Raw genomic sequence first — 27,922 nt, forward strand, 5'->3', positions numbered from 1 at the left:
TTCCACCAAAGGCGTCCCTCCCTGCTCTAGATGCGGGTGTAGACAGACTCTCCACCAAAGCTTTCCTTCCCTGGTGAGACTTAGTCTGTCCCTTACTGATGCAAGCACTTTACTTGTCCCTCCTGGTTCTACCATCGAGGTGGGATGCACCAGGGGTAGACCTGATGGCATCCCAGATTGATGTCCAGTTCCTCACCAGTAAGACCTTTGTCTGATTTTTGCTCCTTTTTCTCTGATGCCACCTGGGATGGAGCCTTTTAGAATATTTCCCAAGCTGGGACTACTAGGAGAAGCATCCATCTTTCCATGTGCCTATCCTCATTCCTGAGTATAGTCTGACGGCAGTAGAAGCAGTGAGTCATTGCCACATCAGTATATGTGATAGTGAAAGGGTCAGCCAGCTAGGAAAAAGTGATTTTTGTCCTCAAGCTATCAGGGCAAAGCCTTCCAGTTCATCTCCACAGATTCCACAGAAAGAATATCTAGGGAGTTGAGACACAAGTCATCAGAGAGCCTTCTCTGGTCTGTTAAGAGCTAGCACTACCAAAGGAAGAGGCCCATTGCACTTCCAATCTGACCAGATCCTGCAATTCCAGATCTGTGTCCTTAAAAACCACATGGTCACCAGCAGTGCATTTATCCACATAGATGGGAGGCACAGGCATAACAAAGACTCACTTGCAGGTCTCTGGCCCCTGAGGGAGGTAGCCAAGAGAGTAACCTCTAGCCTGAGAGACATGCCTGGAGCTAGAGTTCCACCTAGTTCCCAAACATGCTGCTGGAGCTAGTTCCCCCTCACTCCATACATGCCCCTGGTAACTTTCTAGCAAGGCTCACCTAGTCTAGCAAGGCTAGGTGCTTCCATGCACAGAGTCTAAGTAAAAGTACACAATAACAGCATGGATCACAAGTACCTTGAAGGTCTATGATCCAACAGATTATGTTAGTAGTTCTAATTCCCCATGCAATTATGAAATGGTCAAAGAGACCAGGAAAAGCTGACCAGTGGCCCTTAGGAAGCATCAATATGAACAAACCTAGTGGAGGTGATCGAATTCCAGTTGAGCTATTTCAGAATCCTAAAAGATGATGCTGTGAAAATGCTTCACTCAATCTGCTAGAAAATTTGGAAAACTCAGCAGTGGCCACAGGACTTTAAAAGGTCAGTTTTCATTCCAGCACCAAAGAAAGGCAATGTCAAAGAATGTTCAAACTACCATACAATTGCAGTCATCTCACACACTAGCAAAGTAATACTCAAAATTCTCCAAGCCAGGCAGGCTTCAACAGTACATGAACCGTGAACTTCCAGATATTTGAGCTGGTTTTAGAAAAGGCAGAGAAACCAGAGATCAAATTGCCAATATGCATTGGATCATAAAAAAGCAAGAGAGTTCCAGAAAGACATGTATTTCTGCTTTATTGACTATGCCAAAGCCTTTGTGTGGATCACAACAAACTGTGGAAAATTCTTAAAGAGATGGGAATACCAGACCACCTGACCTGCCTCTTGAGAAATCTGTATGCAGGTCAAGAAGCAACAGTTAAAACTGGACATGAACAACAGACTGGTTCCAAATAGGAAAAGGAGTACATCAAGGCTGAATATTGTCACCCTGCTTATTTAACTTATCTGCAGAGTACATCATGAGAAACACTGGGCTGAATGAAGCACAAGCTGGAATCAAGATTGTGGGGAGAAATATCAATAACCTCAGATACGCAGATGACACCACCCTTATGGCAGAAAGCGAAGAAAAACTAAACAACCTCTTGATGAAAGTGAAAGAGGAGAGTGAAAAAGTTGGCTTAAAGCTCAACATTCAGAAAACGAAGATCATGGTATCTGGTCCCATTACTTCATGGGAAATAGATGGAGAAATAGTGGAAACAGTGACAGACTTTATTTTGGGAGGCTCCAAAATCTCTGCAGATGGTGACTTCAGCCATGAAATTAAAAGATGCTTACTCCTTGGAAGAAAAATCATGACCAACTTAGAGAGCATATTAAAAAGCAGAGACATTACTTTGCCAACAAAGCTCCATCTAATCAAGGCTATGGTTTTTCCAGTAGTCATGTATGGATGTTGGAGTTGGACTCTAAAGAAAGCTGAGCACCAAAGAATTGATGCTTTTGAACTGTGGTGTTGGAGAAGACTGTTGAGAGTCCCTTGGACCGCAAGGAGATCCAACCAGTCCATCCTAAACGAAATCAGTCCTGACTATTCATTGGAAGGACTGATGCTGAAGCTGAAACTCCAATACCTGATGTGAAGAACTGACTCATATTTGAAAAGACCCTGATGCTAGGAAAGATTGAAGGTGGGAGGAGAAGGGGATCACAGAGGATGAGATGGTTGGATGGCATCACTGAGTCAATGAACATGAGTTTGAGTAAACTCTGGGAGTTGGTGATGGACAGGGAGGACTGGCGTGCTGTGGTTCATGGGGTCGCAAAGAGTTGGATAGGACTGAGCAACTGAACTGAACTGAACAAAGTTTAAACTGAGTTGTTTGTTGTATAATCAGTAGTTCTGGGCTTAAAGAAAAAAAAAAAAATTTTATGTGACTAAGACTAAGGAATGTAGAGAAAACAAAAATGTTTGTCCTTTCCTCCTTGAGAATTCCAGACCCCTATGTCCTCTTTGAGAGCCTCGGACCACTTTCTTCTCCTTGAGGACCCTGGACTTCTTATCAACCTGCCTGTGAATTGCCTCTCTCAATAGTCAAGCTCATGGAATCAAAGGGGAGAATGTTGGTTGCCAGAGTTTGGGGATTTGGACAAAAGCTGAGAGGTTGGTTTAGACTTTTAATTTTAGGGTTTAGGATCTAAATAAAGGGTTTAGACTTCTAATTATAAAATGAATAGGTTCTGAGGATCTAAGGAATAGAATAGTGACTATAGTTGGCAGTCCTGTATCATATATATATATATATGTATATATATATATATATCTGTATATCTGGACATCACGCACTGGATTAAAAAAAAAAATTGCTGTAAATAGGCCTTTAGGAATGTGGTAGTGAAGTGTAGGTGGAAGGGAAGCTTTACATGGTCCTAAAATTTCTGTCCTTTTATGAGCCTCTGCCTCTGTAATGTGAAATTCACAAGAGCTTCTTAGGTTTGAGGGATTTTTGTTGTTTATTGTTGGTTTTTTTCCCTTCTAGACTGGAAAGAATAGCTTGAGTGGGCTGGAGGTGGGTGTTTCCCTTCCCTCAGGACAGCTTGCTATTGTTGTTTAGTCATTCAATGTATCTGACTCTTTTGTGACCCTATGGACTGTAATCTGTCAGGCTCCTTTGTCCATGGGATTTCCCAGGCAACTAGGAGTTGGTTGTCATTTCCTTCTCCAGGGAATCTTGCCCATCCAGGGATTGAACTTGAGTCTCTTGCATTGGCAGATGGATTCGTTACCACTGAGCCACCAGGGAAGCCCCTTAAGGCAGCTGCTGCTGCTGCTGCTAAGTCGCTTCAGTCGTGCCCGACTCTGTGCGACCCCATAGACGGCAACCCACCAGCTATGTACTCCTAATACTTGATCAGGCTCTGATAAGTAGTTTTCTTGAGGGCAGGCCATCTGTGCTTCCCTAGTGGCTCAGTCAGTGAAGAATCAGCCTGCAATGTGGGAGACCTGGGTTCAATCCCTAGGTTGGAAAGATCCCCTGGAGGAGGGCATAGCAACCCACTCCAGTATTCTTGCCTGGAGAATGCCCATAGACAGAGGGTCCTAGCAGGCTTCAGTCCGTGGGGTCGCAGAGAGTCCGACATGACTAAGCGACTGAGGACAACACGCGCAGGCTGTAAAAGAACAGAGTTCTCTATGTATTTCGAAACAGTTCCCATTCCCCTCCCCCTGCCAGGAGCAAAATGAGAATGTTCTCTGATAGTGACTTTAGAAATCTGTTGAAGGCTTCAGGAGGTATAAGCTCCCAAGTTTGTGGGTGCCCCTGATGGCTGGGTCCCCCTGGAGTGTTTAGGCCTGAGTTGCCCACACTGAATCTCCAGCAGTCTATCATTCACAGTTAAGGTTTTCTACTATAGCACTAATTCCTGCCTCAGTCTCTGCCAGTTGAATTTCTTCTCCAGGAAACCATGATGCCCTCTTTTTCCCTGTCTGTATCAATCTTTGGGGCAACGGTGTATCCTGTTTTCCTCTCTCATGGATCCAAGAAGGGTTGTTGATTTTTTAGTTTCTTGAGCTTTTCATTTGTTGTTGAGGCTGAGTGACGACTTCTAAGTTTCTTACACGTGGAACAGGAAACTGGGAACCCACAGTTACATGACACGCTGCACTCTCCCCCAAACTGAGATCTCATCAGACAGGGGTTGACTGTGGAAGAGAATTCTGCCCTTCCTGAAACCTGCTTCTGAGGCGTTTATCTAGAGTTTCCAACGTATGGCATCTAAATCATATGTGTAGCAGAGTCATACAGATACTTTCCAGCCTTCTATAGAAGTGTCGATTATGAATGATAATCTTAAGCCTTGTTTTCAAGAATGTTTCTCCTCTCCTTGAATATTGCATAGCACTGACAACTTCATTCAGGCATGTTGTTTTCTTGTTTTTGTTTTTGATGAAAAATTTGAACGCATGATGCACGCCCGTGCATGCATAGAATACATTACCAAATAGAAGGAATTACCAAATTTCTTCTATTTCAGTAAGAGCTTAGAAAATAATTAAGGATTTAGGGGTTTAAATCCATTCTAAGTGAGCCTGTCTATTAAGACTGCCACCACCACCTCACACACCTTAGCCAGCCTTCAGTCAAGTGCTTCTATAATTACACTGTAAGTAGCTAATTAAAAAGAAGGTGTTTAATGTACTGGAGTTAAGAGTGCTTTCTATTCAGGAAATTAGTTCTACTCCTTATTAAGAGGCACAAATAAGCAGTTCAATAATGTGAATCCCCTCGGAAGAAAATACTGACCAGGAATCTTCCTGAAGGTATAATTCCAGGCAGAATAAAGGTGTCTGGGAGAGTTACTTCCCCCACCGCCCCCCACCACCTCCCACCCGCTGCTGCTTCCCTCTTCTTCACATTATTGTAATCTAGTTCCACAAGACAGAGATAAGGAACAGGGCTTCCGCGTTTCTCAGATGGCCAGTGTCTCTATCCTGCCTGGGAAGAGTGACACTCATTTTCTTGCCAATAGTATTGCTGCCACCATCACAGCTGGATCTTTCTTTCTTTTTCAAATAAATAAAATTAAAAGTGCTCGGCAGGGCACAGTTCAGCTGTATATCTCCTAGTTGCACACAAATTGAAGCTGCTTCTAACTTGAATTTTTAAGCTTCTTTGCCATCCTGCAATGATAAAAGTAAAGAGTCAGACAATGTAGTCCATTTACCTGCCTGCTTTCCCTCTAAATAGACAGCAGTTGGTTGTGAGCGTGTGACTAGGGCAATTTTATGGCAGAGAACTCTTCTTCTTAAAAGGTGATGGAAATAGCTGGAGAAGAAGACAGATTTTGTTTTCCTTTCAAAATTTCTCAGGCATCTGCAAGCTCAGAGGTGCTGATGAATAAAGTTGAGGTAATTTAATGAAACTTTTGTAGTGAGTAGGGGAGACAGGAGGAAACTATATTTACTGCAAGATATATAAGGCACTACTTTGCATTCAAAAGTCATAGCATTCATTTTTTTTAACTCAAGTGTAGTTGATATACAATGTTTTTGCATTTCCTTTTTTGCATTTCCTTCCAGTGTAGGACACCACAGAACTCTTAAGTTCCCTGAGCTATACAACAGGTTCTCATTAGTTACCTGTTTTATACTTAGTATCAATAGTATATATATGTCAATCCTAACCTCCTACTTCTTCCACCTCCAGCTTTTCCCTGCTTGGTGTCTGTAATTTGTTCTGTACACCTACGTCTCTATTTCTGTTTTGCAAATAAGATCATCTGTTACATTTTTCTAGATGCCATGAAGTGAAATGAAGTTGCTCAGTCATGTCCAACTCTTTGCAACCCCATAGACGGTAGCCTACCAGGTTCCACATCCATGGGATTTTCCAGGCAAGAATACTCGACTGGGTTGCCACTTCCTTCTCCAGGAGATCTTCCCTACCCAGGGATTGAACCCGGGTCTTCTGCATTGCAGGCAGACACTTTACCATCTGAGCCACCAGGGAAGTCTCTCTAGATGCCATATATATCATTAATATAATATTTGTTTGGAAATTGAGCCCTTGATTGTAGATGCAATCAAGTTAAGATGAGGTCATACAACCTCATCTTACATGAGATGAGGTCAACAACATGAGATTGTTGTTGTTCAGTCGCTCAGTTGTGTCCGACTCTTTGCGACCCCATAGACTGCAGCACTGCAGGAGAGTGAGAAAGCTGGCTTAAAGCTCAACATTCAGAAAACAAAGATCATGGCGTCTGGTCCAATCACTTCATGGCAAATAAATGGGGAAACAGTGGAAACAGTGTCAGACTATTTTGGGGGGCTCCAAAATCACTGCATATGGTGACTGCAGCCATGAAATTAAAAGACGCTTAGTCCTTGGAAGGAAAGTTATGACCAACCTGGATAGTATATTGAAAAGCAGAGACATTACTTTGCCAACAAAGGTCCGTCTAGTCAAGGCTATGGTTTTTCCTGTGGTCATGTATGGATGTGAGAGTTGGACTGTGAAGAAAGCTGAGTGCCGAAGAATTGATGCTTTTGATCTGTGGTGTTGGAGAAGACTCTTGAGAGTCCCTTGGACTGCAAGGAGACCAACCAGTCCATTCTAAAGGAGATCAGCCCTGGGATTTCTTTGGAAGGACTGATGCTAAAGCTGAAACTCCAGTACTTTGGCCACCTCATGCGAAGAGTTGACTCATTGGAAAAGACTCTGATGCTGGGAGGGATTGGGAGCAGGAGGAGAAGGGGACGACAGAAGATGAGATGCCTGGATGGCATCACCGACTCAATGGACGTGAGTTTGAGTGAACTCCGGGAGATGGTGATGGACAGGGAGGCCTGGCGTGCTGCAATTCATGGGGTCGCAAAGAGTTGGAAACGACTGAGTGACTGAACTGAACTGAATTGAGACTGCAGCATGCCAGGCTTCCCTGTCCTTCACTATCTCCTGGAGTTTGCTCAAACTCATGTCCATTGAGTCGGTGATGCCATCCAACCATCTCATCCTCTGTCATCCCCTTCCCCTCCTGCCTTCAATCTTTCCCAGCATCAGGGTCTTTTCCGGTGAGTCAGCTCTTCACATCAGATGGCCACAGTATTGGAGCCTCGGCTTCATTATCAGTGCTTCCAATGAATATTCAGGACTGATATGCTCTAGGGTTGACTGGTTTAATCTCCTTGCAGTCCAAGGGACTCTTAAGAATCTTCTCCAGCATGAGATTAGAATGGCCCTCATGCAGTATAAATGGACACAGACATAGAGGTAGGACAGTCATGTGAAGACAGACGCAGAGGTTGCTGTTACACTTGCCCAAAGCACAACATGCCTGATGCTATCATAAGGTAGAGGAGGCAAGAAAGGACCTTTCTCTGGAGGATTTGGGGGGTACAGCCCTTCCTCCACCTTGCTTTGGACTTGTAGACTGAAAAACCATGAGAAATGAAATTTCCCTTGTTTTAAGTAACCTGGTCTGTGATCATTTGTTCCATCAGCCCTAGAAAACTAGTGTATCTTTCTTTTGCTCCTGCTTTGATCTACAAAGTTGCCCTATTTCTGGCCCCAAACTCATAAGTTTCTCCTTTGTTATTTAAGTTACCTCATATTTGGAGCAAACTCCAAGAGACAGTGAAGGACAGGGAAGCTGGGCACGCTGTAGTCCATGGGGTCACAAAGAGTCAGGCACAACTTAGCAAATGAACAATACCAAAATAGTCTTTCCAATAAATTCCCTTCAAACATAGGTTAGCCGACATGAATGCTGTGGTTTTCATCCAACTGTCTGAGCTAATAAACACACGTCCTGCTTCCATCTTAGGTGTCTTTTCGTATTGGTAGACAGTCAGACATAGTTTATTAAGAAAAATGAATCAAACTTGTAAATCAGGCAAAGGCAGGGTCATGCACACTCTTATAGACATATTAGGTTAGAATTTTGCTTATCAGACCAACACAAAGGTTTTTAAATTATCTATATTTCAGGAATGTACCACTGATCAACTTAACACTTATTATAAAAGTACATATTCTATGAAGTTGCAAGTTAACTTCTAGACTTTTGCCTGGTAGAGATGTAAATCAGTATTTTCTGATAGAAAATGTAACTAAAAGGTTTGGGTTTTCTTGCTCTATAGAGCATTAACCAGTTTTGTATCTAATCTAGCAATGTTATGCCCACATTCTTTTCCCCAGTACTATACAATCTTTATTCCAACAGTTATCCTTTGAATCATCTTTGCCTTCCTGCTGATTACTGCATTAATGAGGAGAATTGGTCCTGATGTATTTGTATGAAAATCATATTTTCAACTTCTGGTAATTATCTTTTGATATGCCACATGCACAGATAGAATTATTAGAGAATGTTGATACTTCCAGATTAGCTGAATGACCTTGTGCAAATGTATTCACAAAGCAGAAGTTAGGATTTGATACAAATGGAAAATGGGAAAGAATGTCATTGTGCTTGGACAAAAGAATGATTTTCATTTTCTCCCTTAAGATTAAAAAAATGAATTTCTTTAGACTTAAAAATATATATATTCCTATATATATTTGTAGAATTATATATGTATTTCTAATTCTGGAAAGCTAATTTGCTCATATATATTGACTGAGGGATGACTAAGGGTCTCTTAGAGTCTAAGACAAATTTTCACTGACGATCTGTTCTTTAGAGTTATATTAAATATCTTCAAGTCCATGTTATTTCAGCTAGTTCTTTGGGTGTAACTAAACTGGACATAGAAGCATAATAATATTAAATAAACTGAAAATCCAAAGCAGAAAGTTACATGAAATTGATGAGAAAATTAGGCAATTTCTATAGCAATGTCCAACTCACATTTTCACTGCAATCTTGAAACGTCAAAATATAAAATGACAAAGAATGATTGCAACGAAATCCTACAACATTTGTAATGTAGGGACAATATGACATTTCTGAAAAGAACTGAACATCTTCCTAATGGAAAGGAAGTGTGTGTGTGTGTTGTGTGTGTGTGTATGCGTGTGTGTGTGTACCTGCACTCCAGTGTGCATACCACAGAGGTATAAGTTGGAAAAGAATAAAGGGTAGGAAAGGAAATAAGGATACCACTGTTTCCTGAGTGTTATTATATGCCCTAGTCTAAAAGTCCGTTTAAAAATTGAAGTTTTTAATTCTTGCCATATCATTCCCATTAGAAAATGGAATAGGGTGATTACCTTTCCGACGGTCATGCAGAAACAGGGTTCGAGTTCATTTCTAACTCCAATCCTCTTTATTTTGGATTTTCTGATAAAGAACATTGCATCATTCCAATGAAAAAACTTGTGGAAGCATATAGTGTGACTAAGTCTGAGATTTTATTATTTGAGAGATGACCATTATTTTATGTCCCATTGAGAAAGACTAAAATGTTACAACTTAAAGTGATACTGTGTTTTGTTACTAAGTATTATTTAATTTTCTAGGTATTGAAAAATCATTTTTACTTATGTAGCAATGGATGTTTTTATCATATGTCACCAAAAAAAGATATAAGCAAAATAAATTTTTAGTATGTTCCTTAATTTTTTCCCCATTCTATGTTTAATTTTTCCAGATAACATTTATACTCACAGTTGTGTATTTTTTCCACATACAACTGCTAATTAACACCCGCAAGTGCTTCAAAACTAATGATAATGAAATTTTTTTTTAAACAAATGATTGATTGCTACCCCTGAGGGTTTCTTCAAAGCCAGTGATACTTTTTTTTTTTAATTTGCTGGCAAATATACACAAGTAAGTATCTGTATTTATTTGCCAGTATGTGTATGTGTGTACACTCATATAATTAAATATGTGAAATTTACAAATATGCATATATACTCTCTAACATTTTTAGGTTATGAAAACCTTTCAGGAAACACTTAAATATTATTCATTTTGATAGTCTCTTCAATATCCATTTCCTTGTCTTTCATAGAAGAAGAACTCAGAAAATATTTATCAACATGAAGTGGACCTAAAGTATTTTACTCTAATTTTTACAACTTTCAAGTTATTTAGCTTCATGTGTAATAAGGAAATCCCTTGACTAGAGTGAATTTTCTAGATATACTGAAAATACATTCCTAAATGTTTACCATTTATTAGCAATAGAAAACCAATCAAGATAGTAAATTGCAAAATATATCAATGAAGGCAAATTTTTCCTTAGAAAAGATAATTTAAAATTATAGTATTTCAAGGAGTTTTGCAGTGTTATTTGTTGATTTGTGCCTAATTTAATGCCGATTATAAAGCAAACATCTGCTGGGCTCATCCAACCAATCAGTTGAGTAACTAAAGGTAGCAAAATTGGTATGTCTGGTTTTCTACCTAACACAGGATTTCTTTTATTAGTAACACTTTAAAATTGGATTTTTATTACCATTTTATGTGACTTATAATTTGTACATTAAAAATAAAAATTTCAAAAATGATCACTTTGCATCTTATTCATCAAAAATGTAGGGCATGAAATCTTGTTTTGATTGAATACTTACATCCCAAACTTCTTAGTGCCCCTATCTATCAGCCGGTCTTCCCAAATACTCATATGTAATTTTGAGTTAAATTTGAAAAAAATTATTTAAACATGTCATACAAATAAGTTTGTATATTCTATAACCAGCTGTTTCTAACAGCAATATTTCAGTGTATCAAAAAGATTATTTCTCTAAGCTACTAGTTTCTAACTAGAAAGCTAGGTTGGCTTTTTAGCTGATATGTCTGCTGCCGTTTTCCCTCCAGTTTTAGGGAATTTTGCAATTATTCTTCTAACCTGAATGCCACATACAGATACTAATACACACACACACACACACAGAATTTTTAAAGAAATAACATAAAAATCCAATGGCCAGAATAAAGTCACATGGTGGTTAAGAATACAGATTTTTTTTCGGTGAATTGCTAGGTTCAAATCCTGTCTCAACCCCTGAGAGTGATGTAGCCTCTCTGTTCCCATTTCTTCATCTGTAAAGTGGGATAATTAGTTGCACCTAATACATACGATGGAGAAGGCAATGGCACCCCACTCCAGTACTCTTGCCTGGAAAAATCCCATGGGCGGAGGAGCCTGGTAGGCTGCAGTCCATGGGGTCGCTAAGAGTCGGACACGACTTAGCAACTTCACTTTGACTTTTCACTTTCATGCATTGGAGGAGGAAATGGCAATCCACCCCGGTGTTCTTGCCTGGAGAATCCCAGGGACGGGGAAGCCTGGTGGGCTGCCGTCTCTGGGGTCGCACAGAGTCGGACACGACTGAAGCGACTTAGCAGCAGCAATACATACGAAGGCTTCGAGGAAAAAGCAATATTTGAAATGAATGGAGAATTCTACCTGCCACATACTAAATCATACAAGTGTTTGCTAAATTTAAAAAATGACACTGTTAGTACTCACAGCACATACTGAAGGATTTTGTGCATCTTTGAAAATGTGCTGCAGTGCCCACCTATTTTTGATATTTACTTCTCCCCTTGCCTCACCATAAATACGTTTGCTTTTTGCTATTACACTCTCAAAAACTTGATCACAATGAGTAAACAGATATAAAATGCCTCTATAAGTGTTAGTTGCTCAGTAGTGTCCAATTCTTCATGACCTTATGAACTGTAGCCACCAGGTTCTTCTGTCCATGTAATTATCCAGGCAAGAATACTGGAGGGGTAGCCATTCCCTTCTCCCACGGGATCTTTCTGACCCAGGGATAGAACCTGAGTCTCCTGCATTGCAGGCAGATTCTTTACTCTCTGAGCCAACAGGGAAGCTCATAAAATGCCCATAGAGCTGGTTAATTCACTGAAACATGGAATTAACTCCAGCCCTACACCCCTCAAATGATTAAACTGCTCTTTGTTGGAAATGAGTAGAATTGGGTTGATTTCACCAAGCAGAGTTTCCAGATTTTAATAAGGCTGACACTGTAGAGCGGCCAATGCTACTTCTGGCTCATAGGCTCTTTCTGAGGAGTTTGTGGAAGGAGACAGGAATACAAACATCTGTGAAGTGATAACGTGATGCCCATGATTTGCTAGTGTTAGTGATCACCATCTTCATGTACTAAATCAAGTTCCTTGTGAATAAGGAGCACTGTCTTTGAGGCCTGAAAGGAACTCACAGTGAAGTTTTACAGATGTTTCGAACTCAGTAGGATCCAAATAAAGTTATCTGTTCTGTCTGCCCGTCTGTGCATTTAAAGAATCGAAATAGCTCTCTGCCTCACCTAGGAGTCTGAAACTTGCTTTTTTTTGCGAATAGGATTTGTTTCATGCAAGTATGATTTTCATCAGTCTTTGTTCTTTGTTCCTTTAATTATCTTATACTAAGCATGAATGAGATTCCCTTAAGAGTTGTACTCATTATGAGGAGGTAAAGATAGTTATTTGATAGATAAGGGTACTTGGTATTCTTATTGACCTCAAATTGTCTGATTAGCTCCCTTTAGACTCCCACCTGGTTAAAGTAATGGAAACATTGTGATTATTTTGCATTAGGATAGCTCCCCTTGCAAAAGTTCAGCTGTCCATTTTATTAATACTATTCTATTTGCATGCGAAGTTACACGTTAACTTGTACAATAGTCTATGTTCCCAACACTGCATGGGCTGGAATATTAATTTTGTATAAGATTAAGAAATGTTAGAAGGGAAATTTTTGCAGTAAATTTGTTTGAAAAACAGTAACTTAAAAGAGATTCTTTACCACCAGACTTCTCAGAAGCATGTTAATATACATCACCTTCAACAGAGAGATACAAGATGCTGTGTCTGCCCAACATCTCTACCACTTTTTCCAACTTAAAATACCCCTCAGAATTCATATTATGTGACGCACCATTTGGGAATGGCTTCTTGGTACACTCTTTTTATTTCTGAAAAGTTGGGGCTAAAGTATCTGTTGACCATCACTTGAATTCTTTTATCAGTTGGTCCTCCTTCATGTACCCAAGTAGTGGAAAGTTAAGAAAAGCAGGGCAGTTGCAAATAACACTAATATATACCCCTTAGCTCATTTCTCCCCTGGGAGAGGCAAGTACAGTTTTGGAATTTACTGTTTCTGTCACCAATGTAGAAATCGAGAGTATTGAGCATATTTATAAAGAAAAGCTATCAGCAAGACCAGCTAGGTCTGCCGTGGTACTAGTGAACCTTCAGCTGCTTCCCACAGTCTACTGCCAAGCCATGGCTTAAGCAACCCTTCAGTGGCGGTGAAAAACAAATGAAAATTTCCCATCAAAACCCCAATGAGAATCAGTAGATAGGTACTCTAGAAAACCAGCTTTGGGTTTACTATGAGGAAAAACATGGTCATACAGAAGGATCAACATGGTAGGATATGTCGCAGAATAAATAAATGCTATGAATGTGTGACCCAAAGCCAGTCCATCTGTACCCACGGACCTAGAGAATGTTTCTATTTGGAAGACAACTTAGAGTGATAGTAGATGGATTTCACCTCCTACATCGTCTTAATCCCTTTGGTTTGCTGTTACAGGATATTATGGACTGGGTAGCTTACAAACAGATTTATTTCTCACATTTCTAGAGACTGAGAAATTGAAAATGCGGGTGCTGGCTGATTCACCGTCTAGCAAGAGCATGCGTGGTGTTTCATAGATGACTCTCACATGTGTCCTCAGATGGCAGAAGGGGCGAAGGAGCTCTCCAGGGCCTCTTAATGAGGGCAGTACTACCATTCACAAGGGTGCCACCCTTATGACCTAATCACCTCCAAGTAGCATCACATTGGGGATTAGGATTTCAATTTATGAATTTTGAAGGTATAAAACATGGCACATACCAAATCCAAGTAACTTGTTGTGGCTTTCTGAGCCATATGTGGGGGAAAACTCAAATGCCGGTGTTATAATGTAGCATGAACAATTAACAAAAGATCGAATTAGTAGGAATTGGAGTTTTGACAGTGTATAGGTCACCTGCTGGGCACTGGAACCAGGTGATTGCATCCTAAGACATCTGTCAAAACAGACTTTGGTGCAGTTTTTCACCTGTGTGTGTGTATGCTCGGTTACTTCAGTCATGTCTGATTCTTTGCAACCCTATGGATTGGAGCCCACAGCTGCTCTGTCCATGGGGATTCTCCGGGCAAGAATATTGGAATGGGTTGCCACATGTTCCTCCAGGGGATCTTCCTGACCTAGGGATTCAACTCATGACTCCTGAAATAGCCGTTATTGCCTTCCTTGTCATTTAACATCTTAAATAAGATATTCAATTGCACATCAATAATATTCACTCACTACAGTTAGAGTTATTGAAATGAGAACACTTTTTCATACAACCCATTTGGGTCTGAAAGTATTCACAGAGCTATGGGCTCGATAAAAGTGGAAGAGTCATCATTCCATGTTGTAGAGCAAACCAAGTTGGAAAATCAGGCATGTTGTTATTGGTAAAGAAGCAAGTAGGGAAGAAGAAAGAAATATCCTTGTATAGCAAATTTTAATAGCATAATTCTTTTACCTTAGCGCAGCCTTTAAAATCTTTAAATGGCACCCCACTCCAGTACTCTGGCCTGGAAAATTCCATGGATGGAGAAGCCTGGTAGGCTGCAGTCCATGGGGTCGCTGAGGGTCGGACAGGACTGAGTGACTTCACTTTCACTTTTCACTTTCATGCATTGGAGAAGGAAATGGCAACCCACTCCAGTGTTCTTGCCTGGAGAATCCCAGGGACGGGGGAGCCTGGTGGGCTGCCGTCTCTGGGGTTGCATAGAGTCGGACACGACTGAAGTGACTTAGCAGCAGCAGCCTTTAAAATCTTTGTCTCTTGACTACACAATATAAAATGAACTCTGGGGTTTCCCTGGTGGCTCAGTGGTAAAGAATCTTCCTGCCAGTGCAGAAGATGTGAGTCCGATCCCTGATCTGGGAAGATCCCACATGTTGCAGAGCAACTAAGCCCATGAGTCACAACTGTTGAGTCTGTGCTCTAGAGCCCGGGAACCACAACTACTGAAGCCCAAGAACCTGTGCTTTGCAATAAGAGAAGCGCCTAAAATGAGAAGCCTGGGCACTGCCAACTAGAGAAGTGGCCCCTGCTAGCCACGACTAGAGTAAAGCCCTTACAGCAACGAAGACTCAGCACAACCAAAATAAATACTTTTTTTTTAAAAAAATTACAAACTCTATACACCGTACAGCATCAGCATCCTCATACAAAAGCTATTTGAAGTATGTAATGAAGAGCTTTTCCTTGCAGTGTTTCTTTTCCTCTTTACTTTTAACCTTGTCTTCAGGCTTAAACAGAATGTCAACCATCTAATTTTATGGAACTTCTTGTGAATTGGGCATTTGGTAAATGATAAAAACAATTATAGGTTTTCATCATAGAGTGAGAAGCAAGGAGAATAACATATACATGTTCTGAAACCTAAATGTCTTCAATATTAGAATATAGTACTGACTAAACATTAATATTAATAGAATGTGCTTTGCATCTTTTCCTGATTCCAAGTAACTAGAATCTTGAATGTTCATGATGACTGGGATTGTCTTTGGTCATGGAATTGAAAATGTGGTTGGAACCTCATTAACACTCTAGTCACTCTTGTACTGATGGGATAAAACGCATATGGTAAAAGGAAAGCAGAAATGTATCACATAAATATCAGAAGGCCTTATCCATCAGATTAAAGAAACTTAGAACTGCAACAAATTGTTGTAATCTAATTTAAACTTCCTTTTTCCAAAAAAGGAAACAGACCCCAAGAAATATAGCCATGTGTGCTAAGCACTTGCTTCAGTATGATGGGGACAAAGCTAAAACTCAGACTGTAAGATTTTATCATCTTAGTGTTCTTCCCACTTACCCAATAGAAATGATTTTAAAATGATAAAATCATAAACTGGTATAAGCAAATTCCCTTCTCATCCGGTATTTGCAATGACGATAATTTGGAAGGTCAGAATCACATTGCCCCACCCATTATTCAGCAAGGAATGTGCACTGAAACAGTTTGAAAACTTTATGGGATGTAGGCTTCCTGTTACAATTGCCCGAATAGTAAAACATTCAGATTGTTAATTTTTGAAGACACAGCCATTTCCAAACTGTTTTTATTTTCACTATGTTTTATCTCTTACTTTCTTACACTTCATGAAGATTAAGATCTTTGTAATTTAAAAATTATGCAACAGCTGCTGTGAACGGCTTTTTACACTGGAACATGAAATTTATATTGGGAAAATACCGATTACTAGCTATAAAATATGTATGAGCCTCTGCAGCCAACTTTGTAAAATGGAATTTCTCCTCACAGCAAAATGGAACGGTTACTTTGCTTGGGGGATTCTCTATTAAAGGAGAATTGTATTGATATGTGTTAAGTATTGTTCTACTACATGAATAATGCAACCATCCATTGTGATACTATTTTGGAATTATTTCTGTGCCAATTTATTATTTAGACACTTACCTATTATATGCTGCTGCCTTTTGTAGCAAACCTTATTTTTTTTGATAGAAGGCATAACTGTATACCTATAGAAGACAAATGTATGAAAAGTGAAAGTGAAGGTCGACCCCAGGGACTATACAGTTCATGGAATTCTCCAGGCCAGAATACTGGAGTGGGTAGCTGTTCCCTTCTCCAGGGGATCTTCCCAACCCAGGGATTGAAGTCAGGTCTCTGGCATTGCAGGTAGATTCTTTACCAGCTGAGCCACCAGGGAAGCCCAAGAATACTGGAGTGGGTGGCCTATCCCTTCGCCATTGGATCTTCCCAACCTAGAAATTGAAGCGGGTCTCCTGCATTGCATGTGGAGTCTTTACCAGCTGAGCTTACAGATGTATATTTGTAATTAACTTTGATTCTGTGTGTTTTCATGGCTAATGAGACAGGCATGTTTTATATTTTAATACTATACACAGTATACATGTCAACCAGAAAAACACCATATTATTTGAGGGAGGGTTATGTTTATGATGAATGACAGAAAGTAAGCTGTCAGGGATTTACTTTAAAAATTGTTTCCCCGAGCATTTTGAGCTTTTCACAGAGATAGTGCTTTGATCTTATTTTATTCTCTTAACTATATAAGTCTTACAGGGTTATTATCCATGTTTTCAAAATTAAGACACGTGGTGGTTAAATATCTTTTGCCAATGCTACCCCCAAATAGCCAAATTATTAATCTTCACAAAGTACTTGTCATAAAATATTGTTAAGAAGCTTTAAAATCAACATTTCATGGTTCCCTGAATGGAGTACAAGGAGAAATCTATTCTTCACATTTCAAGTCTTTTTGAGAAGGGCAGCCCAGTTACTTTGCAACCCTTTCTAACCCCACTCTCTAAATATACCTTATACACCATAATCCTGCCAGACCCTTTTTTTTCTGTTTCATTCCATGGCTCAGACCCCTTCACAGTAAACTCTGTCCATCACCATCTTTAACAGTTCTCACCATCCTTTCAAACACAACTCTACAGCCGTTATTCTTTGACAGTCCGATTGCCTCTCATTTTATGTGACTAGACATTTGGGGGTGGGGGTGGGAGTGGGGGCCTGTGTGCTCCTGATAATTTTTCCGCATTGAATTCCAGTCAGTTGTACAGGTCAGTATGTGAGAGGTAGAGCTACACTGCCTGGGTTTAAATTCCAAATATACTATTTACTAGCTGTGTGCTTTGGGGTAAGTTATTGAACCTCTCGTTACATATCTTAGCTTGTAGCTGCTAAAACGAAGTGCCATAGACTGTGTAACTCCTAGTTCTGGAGACTGGTGAGTCCAAGCTCATGGCACCAGCATGACCGAATGAGGCCATGCTTCCTAGTTCATTGCTGGGCCTGTTTTACTGCGTCCTCACATGATGACTCAGATAGTAAAGATTCTCCTTGCAGTACAGGAGACCTGGCTTTGATCCTTGGGTCAGGGAGATCCCCTGAAGAAGGGAATGGCAACCCACTTCAGTATTCTTGCCTGGAGAATTCCATGGACAAAGCCTGGTGGGCTACAGTCCATGGGTTTGCAAAGAGTCGCATAGGACTGAATGACTAACACTTTCAGATGGTGGAAAGAGCCAGGGAATTCTTGGGCATCTCTCTTACAAGACCATTCATGCCATTCATGAGGAATTCAGTGTATAATTACGGGGAGACATTAACGTTAAAGCCACAGTAACGACTCAGTTACTTCATATAGACAGAGGCATTACTAATAGCATCTATTTCACTCATTTTATGTTTTAATTGAGATATAGTGATGTACAATATTATATGTTACAGGTGTACAACATAGTGATTTACAATTTTTTAAGATTATGCTCATTTTTATAGTTATTATAAATTATTGGCTATATTCGTGTGGCTGTAACAGTATATCTTTGTAGTATATTTAAGTATAATAGTTTGTGCCTCTTATCTCCTACTGCTCTCTGGCCCCTCTCCCCACTAGTAACCACTAGTTTGTTCTCTGTATGTGAGGGACTGTTTCCTTTTTGTTCTGTTCAGAACTTTTATTTCTTAGATTTCATGTATAAGTGATATCATGTAGTATCTGTCTTGCTCTGATTTATTCTTCATAGGATATCTTCCAAGGTAATCCATGTTGCTGAAAATGGCAAAACACCATTCTCTTTTTGGCTGAGTACCATTCTGTTGTATGTATGTGCCACCTCTCACACACTGCTCTGTGGATGAACGCTTAGCTCGTTTCTGTATCTCGGCAGTTGTAGACAATGCTGCTATGAACACTGGGTCATGCATCTTTTTGAATACAATGTTCGTTTTCATTTTTTTTCAGATATATACCCAGGAGCAGAATTACTATGTTACACCGTTGTTCTCTTTTTAGTTTTTTGAGAGACTGCCACACTGTTTTCCACAGTGGCTGGTTTAGCTTATCACTAACAACGTACAAGGCTTCTTCTTTCTCCAAATCCTTTTAATACATTTGATTTTTGTGGTCTTTTTGGTAATGGCCATCTGGCAGGTATAAGATATTTCATTGCAGTATTAATTTGCATTTCTCTGATTAATAATGTTGAGCATCTTTACATGTGCCTGCGGAGCATCTGTATGTCTTCTTTGGAAAAATGTCTATTCAGATCTTCTGTCCATTTTTTAATCAGATTTTTTTTTTTAATTTTTGATGGTGGGTTGTATGAATTGTTTATATATGTTGGATATTAACCCACTACTATATTATTTGGGAGAAGGCAATGGCACCCCACTCCAGTACTGTTGCCCAGAAAATCCCATGGATGGAGGAGCCTGGTAGGCTGCAGTCCATGGGGTCGCTAAGAGTCGGACACGACTGAGCGACTTCACTTTCACTTTCCACTTTCATGCATTGGAGAAGGAAATGGCAACCCACTCCAGTGTTCTTGCCTGGAGAATCCCAGGGACGGAGAAGCCTGGTGGGCTGCAGTCCATGGGGTCGCACAGAGTCGGACACGACTGAAGCGACTTGGCAGCAGCAGGCGGCAGCAGTTATATTATTTACAAATATATTCTCTAATTCAGTAGGTTGTCTTTTTTGTCAGTGGTTTCCTTTATTGCACAAAATCTTTTAAGTCTAATTATGGCCCATCTGTTTATCTTTGCTTTTAATTCCTTTGCTTTAAAAGACAAATCCCAAAAACTATAGCTGTGATTTATGTCAAAGACTATTCTGCCTATGTTTTTCCCTAGGAGTTATATAGTTTCATGTCTTACGTTTAGGTCTTTAATTGATTTGTTTATTTTTGTATATTTTATGAGAGAATGTTCTAATTTCATTCTTTTACATGCACCAAGTTTTCCCAGACCACTTATTGAAGAGACTGTCTTTTCTCCCTTGTATATGCTTACCTCCTTTATCATAGGTTAATTGCCCATAAGTGCTTGATTTATTTCTGTGCTTGCTCCGCTTCATTGAGCTACGTGTGTGTTTTTGTCACAGCGACACACTTGTTTGACGTAATAGTTTTGTAGTAGAGTCTGAAGTCAGGTGTGTGATTCCTCCAGCCTTCTTTGTCAACATTGTATTGAATATTCTGGGTCTTTTCTGTATCCTTACAACTTTTTAATTGACTTGTTCTAGTTTTGTGAGAAATCCTATTCATATTCTAATAGGAATTGCATTGAATCTGTAGATTGCCTTGGGTGGTATGGTTATTTTAACAATATTAAACCTTCCATTCCAAGAACACTGTATATCTTAACATCTGTTTGTGCCATCCTCAGTTACTTCCATCAATGTTATGGTTTTCTGAGTACAGGTCTTTTGCCTCCTTAGGTAGGTTTATTCCTAGGTGTTTTATTCTTCTTGGTGCAATGGTAAATGGGATTATTTCTTTTTCTGATCTTGCATTGTTAGTCTTTTGAAGTGCAACAGATTTCTGTGTGTTAATTTTGTAGCCTGCAACTAAGTGAACTAATTGATGAGCCCTAGTGGTTTCTCAGTGACTTCTTTCGATTGATTTTTGCATCATGGCATCTGCAACCAGTGACAGTTCTGCATGTTCCATTCTGCTTTGGATTCTTTTTATTTGTTTTTTTTTTCAATTGCTGTGGCTAGACTTTCCAATCGGAGAAGGCGATGGCACCCCACTCCAGTATTCTTGCCTGGAAAATCCCATGGGTGGAGGAGCCTGGTACGCTGCAGTCCATGGGATTACTAGGAGTCGGACATGACTGAGCGACTTCACTTTCACTTTTCACTTTCATGCATTGGAGAAGGAAATGGCAACCCACTCCAATGTTCTTGCCTGGAGAATCCCAGGGACGGGGAGCCTGGTGGGCTGCCGTCTATGGGGTCGCACAGAGTCAGACATGACTGAAGCAACTTAGCAGCAGCAGAATTTCCAATACTGTGTGGAGTCATAATGGTCAGAGTGAGCATCCTTGTCTTGTTCCTGATCTTTCAGGAGACTTTCAGCTTTTCTCTGTTGAATATGATCTTAGCTATGAGTTTGTCATATATGGCCCTTATTATGTTGATGTATGTTCCCTCTGTGCCCACTTTCGGCAGACTTTTTATCTTAAAGGGAATTGAATTTTGTCAAAGCCTTTACTGCATCTATTGAGATGATCATATGGTTATTATTCTTCAACTAAAAAATTTTCTTATAGTTTATTTGTCTGTGTCTTAGTTGGCACTCCTGGGGTCTGCATTGCAGCATGTGGATGGCTTGGTCTATCCATGTTGCCAAAATTATTTCATACTATCTCATGGCTAGGAAATATTCTGTAGTATGTATGTACCACATGTTTTTTAATCATTCATTGGTCAATGGACATTTTGATTCCTTCCGAATCTTAAATATTGTAAATACTGCTGTGGTGAATACTGAGGTGCAGTTATCTTCACAAAATATTATTTGTGTGCTTATTGACTCATAGTAAAATTGGCCCCTCATAGGGTTTCTCTCTTCATCGATTTGTGAGGAACCTCTATGCTGCTCTCTATAGAGGAGTACCAGATTACATTGCTCCAACAGTGTCAGAGGGTTCTTTTTTTTTTTTTTCACAACCTATGCAGCTTTATTTCTCTGTAGTCCTTTGGGTGATGACGTTACATTAAAAAGCAGTAATTGGAGACATGAAATCATGTGTTGTTGTTGTTTTTTTTTTTAAACTGTGGGCTGACAATATACCAGTTGAAGCACCTGCTTGACAGAGGACCTGGATCAGAAGATGGTGATGGTTTAGTTGCTAAGTCATGTCCAACTCTTGGGACCCCATGGGCTGTAGCTTGCCAGGTTCCTCTGTCCATGGGATTTCCCAGGCAAGAATACTGGAATGGGTTGCTGTTTCCTTCTGCAGGGGATCTTCCTAACCCAGGAATCGAAGCCAGGTCTCCTGAATTCCAGGTGGATTCTTTACCGGCTGAACTAGAAGAACCTTCTTTCAAACACCTGCTGCTGCTGCTGCTGCTGCTAAGTCGCTTCAGTCGTGTCCGACTCTGTGCAACCCCATAGACGGCAGTCCACCAGGCTCCCCCGTCCCTGGGATTCTCCAGGCAAGAACACTGGAGTGGGTTGCCATTTCCTTCTCCAATGCATGAAAGTGAAAAGTGAAAGTGAAGTCGCTCAGTCGTGTCCGACTCTTCGCAACCCCATGGACTGCAGGGTACCAGGCTCCTACGTCCATGGGATTTTGCAGGCAAGAGTACTGGAGTGGGGTGCCATTGCCCTCAAACACCTAGCCCAATACACTTCTTCAGGTAGGAATTGTTTTCAGCCTCACAAGCCTTGTGAATAAGTGACCACAAGCTGCCCTTTGCAAGTTGCAGTTTCAGAAATCCGCCACAAGGCGGCAGCACTTCCCCCCACCCCACTCTGGTTACTGCTTCAACTACAGCCTTAGGGAAAAGTCGTTTTCTGGGTGGAAGTTTGAGTGGAATGTGCTAGTACAAAGACCCAACGACCTGAGTCTCATTACTTCACCCCTCTTACCTTTAACAGACCAGATTAACACGAATGTCTGCCAAAACTGGATCCTCAGGGTGATTGGTATGTGGGATGAACGACTGAAAAAGAAGGTGAGAACCCAGCCCTTGGAACCTGTGGAGACCAGGGGACAGTTTAAAGCTCTTTCAACCCAGAGTGTGCACCATCCTTTGGATACACTAGGCTTTGTACGGTATGAGAAGGCCCGGTTGTATCCCAGCTCCTGTTGCCATCCAGAGAGTTGGGGCAGTCAGGGTTGGAGGGGGCTTCATTTGCGAGCACCTCTAACCATCTCCTTAGCATTAGAACTAAGATCCAGGCTCAGACAAAAGTAGAGGTCCCCAGTGCCTCAGTGGAAGACAATTGCCATTTCTACCTCTTTCTTTCTTTGAATTTTTGTTCTACTTTGGGGTATAATTGATTCAGAAGGTTGTGTATTTTGAGGTGTACAGCCACGTGATTCAGTTGTAGACATGCTTAGGACTGTTATTTTTTTAATCTTTACACATGTGGATGAATACACGTTGTTAATTGTGTTTCCTGTGCTCCACAGTGGGTCCTTGGTGGTTGTGGATTCCCAGTATACTTGTGTGTATGTAATGCCAAACTTCTGAATTATCCTTGCATCCATATTTCATCTTTGTGGATTATCATTTGTTGTTGTGAGTCTGTTTCTGTCTTGGAAATGGATTTATTCCATGAAATTCTACATTCTGCCTATGGGTGATATCCTAAGCTTGTACCTTGCTCTGTCCTACAACAGTCAGTGTCCAAGCATGGCTAGATCCATTCATATTGTAAACTGGCATTATTTCATGGTGTCTCATGGCTGAGAGGTATTACACTGCATCATGTACCAAACATTTTTTAATCGGTCATCTGTCAATGGACATTTTGATTCGTTTTGGGTCTTGGATATTGTAAATCATGCTGCAGTGAATATTGAGGTGTGGTTATTCTTGCACAATATTATTTTGTTTGCAGATTGGTCTGTAGTTGAATTGGCCTCTCATAGGGTTCCTCTCTTCATAGATTTGTGAGGAACCTGTATACTGCTCTCCACAGAGGGACTTCCAGTTCACATTGTTTCAACACTGTAGGAGGGTTCTCTTTATTCCATGGCCTGTGCAGAATTATTTCTCTGTAGTACCTTGGATGATGACCACTTTGAGGAGTTTGAGGGAATCCTCACTGACATTTTTATTTGCATTGCAAAAAAAGTAGTGGTTTGGGGCCTGAAATCGCGTGGGTTTTTTGCCTGTTTGTTTTAAACCTTGGGCCCACAGTATACCAGTTGAAAGTGCTTACTTGACAGTGGGAGTGTTGTAGAGCTCCCTCTCATGACAGTGGGAGTGTTGTAGAGCTCTCTTTCAATTGCCTAGCCCAGGACATTTCTTCCATCAGTTATAGTGTACAGACCCACAGGCCTTGTGAATCGTGAATCACAAGTGCAGACAAGCTGCCCTTTGGAAATTGCAGTTGCAAGACGCCTCCACAGATGGCAGCTCTTCCTCCTGCCCCACTCTGGTTACTAGATCAACCAGAGCCTCAGGGCAAGCTGTGTCCTGGGTGGTAGTTAAGAATGGAAAGTGCCAGCACAAAGAACCAAGGGCTTAGGGCTCATTACTACATCCCTCTTAAGAGCCCAGACTAACACCAATCCCTGCTAAAACTCTATCCTCAGGGTGCTGTAGTATGTGCCTGGAATGAGTGTGAAAAAGGAGATCAGGGCTGGAGACCAGGGGAAAGTTTAAAGCTCTTTCTGCCCAGAGTGTGCACCATCCTTTGGATACACTTGGCTTTGTATGGGTGTAGGAAGGCCCAGCAAGATCCGCAGCTCGTGTTGCCAACCAGAGAGTGGCCAGGTACTCGGGGTTGAAGAAGCTTCATTTGCTGGCATCTCCTCCTCATCTCCTTAGCATTAAAACAGTTTAGCTTTGGAACTGGAACCTGCATGGAGTCCAGGCCTGTGACACAAGCAGAGGTCCCCAAGACCTGAATGGAATATAGTCACTTTTTCTCTCTTTTAATTGAATTTTTAATTTTGTTTATTGGTATAGTCCATTTAGAAGGTTGTATATTTTGAGATGTACAGTCACATGATTCAGTTCTAGATTTACATATGACTGTTGTTGTGTAGTTGGTAAGTCGTGCCTGACCCTTTTGTGCACCAGGCTTCACTGTCCATGGGATTTCCCATGCAGGTATATTGAAATAGGTTGCCATTTCCATCTCTAGGGGATTTTCCCACCCCAGGGATCAGACCATCACCTCCTGTACTGGCAGGCACATTCATTACCCCTGAGCCAACAGGGAAGCCCCTGATATATGACTGTTGTTATTTGAAACTTTTCACGTATGAATTAATACACAGTGTTGATTGAGGATCACTGTGCCCTACAATAGGCCTTTGTTGATTTTGTATTTCCAGAATATGTGTATGTATGTAAGTTAATACCAGCCTCCTAAACCCTCCTTTCCCCCGTGTGTCCTCTTTGAGAACCATCAGTTTTCTCTTTCTGTTTCGAATATTCATTCATTCCTATGAAAATCTAGATTCTAAGTATAAGTGATAACCTAAGCTATTTATACTTCTCTATCTCACAACATTTAGCATCTGGGCATGTCTGTGTCCTTCCACGTTACTAAAATGTCATCATTTCATGCAATCTCATGGCTGAGAGATAATCCATCGTATATGTGTACTATTGGCTTTTTAATCATTCGTCTGTCAATGGACATTCTGATTCCTTCTGAGACATTGTAAATAGTTCTGCAGTGAATATTCAGGTGCAGTTATCTTTGCAAAATATGATCCCTTATGGGAATGCCCCCTCGTTGGGTACCACTCTTCGTAGATTTGTGGGAGCTTCTATACGGCTGTCCTTAAAGGGAGTGCCAGCTTACATTCCCAGCAACAGAGTAGGAGGGTCCCCTTTCTTCCAGGCCCTATCCAGCATTTATTTCTCTGTAGGCCTCTTGAGGATAACCACTTTGATTTGTATGAGGGAATCCTCATTGTTGTCTTGTTTTGCATTGCATTAAAAAGTAGACTTTTGAGGCATGAAGTCATATTTTTTTTTCTTTTAAGCTGTGTGATGACAATATACCAGTGGGAAGTGACTCTTGACAGTGGACCCACTTTAGAGCTCTGTTTCAAATCCTTGCCCAGATCATTTCTCCAAGCAGGTATTGTTTACAAACCCCAAGGCCTTGTGGAGTAGCAAGTGCTGACAATCTGCCCTTTGTAAGTCGCAGTTGTGCGAAGTGTCCACAAGGGGCAGCACTCACTCCTGCCCCACTCGTAACTGCAACCACCAGAGCCTTAGGGAAGTCCTATGGGGAGGAGGGGGGAGTCTCACCCGAGTGCTTGAGTCTCATTACTTCATCCCTCTTACCCTTAGGAGCCAATCGAGGCTTGGTATGAATGTAGGAAGGGTTGGACCCCAGCTCCTGATGCCATCCAGAGAGTGACAGGGCAAACAGGGTTTGAGGGGGCTTTCTTTGCTGGCACCTCTTCCCCATCTCCTTTGCCTTAGAAATAGCTTTGGGACAAGAACATGCATGGATTCCAGGCTTCAGACAAAAATAGATTTCCCCAGTGTCTCAGTGGAATACAATTGCCATTTCTCTCTTTTTAAATTTAACTTTTATTTTATTTGCGAGTATAAATGATTTAGAAGGTTGTATATTTTGAGGTGTATGGCCACGTGCTTCAGTTGTAGATATATGTATGACCATTTTGTTTGAATATTTGCACATGTGGATGAATGCACGTTTTTAATTGAAGTTTCCTAGGCCAACGGAGAAGGCAATGGCAACCCACTCCAGTGTTCTTGCCTGGAGAATCCCAGGGACGGCGGAGCCTGGTGGGCTGCCGTCTATGGGGTCGCACAGAGTCGGACGCAACTGAAGCTACTTAGCAGCAGTAGTGGCAGCAGCAGCCCCAAAGTAAGTCCTTGCTGATTATGTATTTCCCATATACTTATGTGTATATGTTAATGCCAGCCTCCTAAGATTTTTTGCATTCATGTTTTGTCTTTGGGGACTGTTGTTTTTTTCCCAAGTCTGTAATTCTGTTTCTGTATTGAAAGTCATTCATTCCTATGAAATTCTAGATTCAACGTATGTGATATCTAAGCTTATATCTTTCTCTGTCTCAGGTAAGTTATCGACTAAGCATGACTATATCCATCCATGTTGTGAAAATGGCATTCTTTCATGATATCTCATAGCTGAGAGATAATCCATTGTATAATGTACCACATGCTTTTTAATCATTTATCTGTCACTGGACATTTTTATTCCTTCTAGGTGGGATGCTGTAAATAGTGCTGCAGTGAATATCCAGGTGCATTTATCTTTGCAAAAATATTGTTTTCTGTTGATCCCGTGGTGGAATTCCCCCCTCATAGGGTCCCAACTCTTCATAGATTTGTGAGGAACCTCTATATCATAGAGGTAGTACCAATTTACATTTTCACCAGCAGATTAGGAGGGTTCTCTTTCTTCCAGGCCCTAGCCAGCATTTATTTCTCAGTAGGCTTTTGGATTATGACCACTTTGACTCTTATTTGGAAATCCTCATTCATGTTTTCATTTACATTCCATTAAAAAGCAGCGATTTGAGACATGAAATCATTCCATTTTTTCCTTCAAACAGTGGTCTGACAGTATCCAGATGAAGTGCCTGCTTGTCAGTGAGCCGGTTTAGAACTCGCATTCAAATGCCTAGGCCAGGACATTTCTTTGGGCAGGTATTGTTTCAGCCCACAATGTAAAAATGTTAGCCATTGAGTCGTGCCCGACTTTTTATGACCCCACAGACTGTAGCCACCAGGCTTCTGTCCATGGGATTTTCCAGGCAAGAATACTGGAGTGGGTTGCCATTCCCTTCTCCAGGGTATCTTCCTGACCCAAGGATCAAACCTGGGTCTCACACACAGCAGGCGGATTCTTTACCACCTGAGCCACCATGGAAAGCAAGAGCTGACAAGTTTCTCTTTGGCAGTTGCAGTTGAGGGCAGTGTCCACAAGGTGGCAGCACATCCTCCCGCCCAACTCTGGCTACTACATCAACCAGAGCTTTAGGGAAAGTCGTGTCCTGGGTGGAAGTTCGAGTGGAATGTGCCAGTACAAAGACCGGAGTGCTTGAGTCTCATTTTTCATCCCTCTCACCCTTAATAGCTCCGACTAATACTATTCCCTATCAAAACTCCATCCTCAGAGTGCTGTAGTATGTGGCTTGTGTGACCGTGTAAAAGGAGGCTGGGGCTGGGAACTCCAACCCCAGGAGCTGAGGAGACCAGGGGACGTTTGAAAGCTCTTCCAGCCCAGAGTGTGCACCATCCTTTGAGTGCTCTAGGCTTG

The 27,922-nt window shown here is 41.0% G+C and overlaps 1 non-coding gene across 1 annotated transcript; it reads right to left on the minus strand.

Annotated features, from left to right (window-relative positions):
* Positions 1-6,069: 6,069 nt before the first annotated feature.
* On the minus strand, positions 6,070-6,141 carry TRNAC-GCA (transfer RNA cysteine (anticodon GCA)). Its single transcript has one exon. It is a non-coding gene; the product is annotated as a tRNA-Cys (tRNA).
* Positions 6,142-27,922: the final 21,781 nt, after the last annotated feature.

Source organism: Bubalus kerabau, chromosome 20 (genome assembly GCF_029407905.1).
Source record: "Bubalus kerabau isolate K-KA32 ecotype Philippines breed swamp buffalo chromosome 20, PCC_UOA_SB_1v2, whole genome shotgun sequence".
NCBI lineage: Eukaryota > Metazoa > Chordata > Mammalia > Artiodactyla > Bovidae > Bubalus > Bubalus kerabau.